The sequence below is a fragment of the Alligator sinensis genome, unplaced genomic scaffold, assembly GCF_000455745.1.
Source record: "Alligator sinensis unplaced genomic scaffold, ASM45574v1 scaffold611_2, whole genome shotgun sequence".
NCBI classification, from domain to species: domain Eukaryota; kingdom Metazoa; phylum Chordata; order Crocodylia; family Alligatoridae; genus Alligator; species Alligator sinensis.
Window position 1 is genome coordinate 2,317,669 of NW_005841869.1, and position 683 is coordinate 2,318,351.

The following is a 683-nucleotide window of genomic DNA, read 5'->3' on the forward strand; positions in this document are numbered from 1 at the left end:
ACCCCTCTCACACGTATTACAGCTGGCAGCAGCGCTAGTGTAGATGGCACCGTGCTGACATTTCCATTCCAATTGTTACGGCCACCAGCAGGAAGTTACAGAAAGGCTGGCATCGATGGCACATCGAGCAAAAAGAGAACGCAAGCTCATCCAGCACGACCAAGACAGATCCAGCCTCCTTGCAGCCCGTTTTCATTCCCTGGCTCTTGGGACACAGTACGCAACAATAAGGTAGATCGGGTACAAAATGAAATCCCGACATGCAAAGGTGCAGCTCAGCTATGTCACAGGTCAGGATTCCCCCTGCCCTGCGTGTTAAAGGGACGTCAGCCTGACATCTGTCAGTTTCAAAACAACGCAAAGAAAGGGGCGCGCAAACGCAGGCAGGAGGAGTGCGGCCTGCCTGGGTCCCTGTGCTGACCACCCAGGCTTACACCCGCTAGCCAAGACTTCCTTTCCCCACACAACGGCGTGCTACTTCTGCAACTCTAGGAACGGCCAAGTTTAACTCCAGACGCCTCTTCTGCCAACTGTCCGTTCTTCCTTCGGTGCTGGCACCGCTATTTTGATGTGGATAGCCTGTAACCTCAAGGATGGCAAGTCCTTTATTCCCCACTCCACAGGCCAGCTTATTTGATCTTCTCTAGTCTTCATAATCATCCAGTAAGACGCCAGTGACAGAG

At 52.9% G+C, this 683-nt stretch overlaps 1 protein-coding gene across 1 annotated transcript in view; it reads right to left on the minus strand.

The window, feature by feature from the left end:
• Nucleotides 1-683, minus strand: part of STRBP (spermatid perinuclear RNA binding protein) — a 69,149-nt gene that overhangs the window by 67,963 nt on the left and 503 nt on the right. The window lies entirely within an intron of this gene.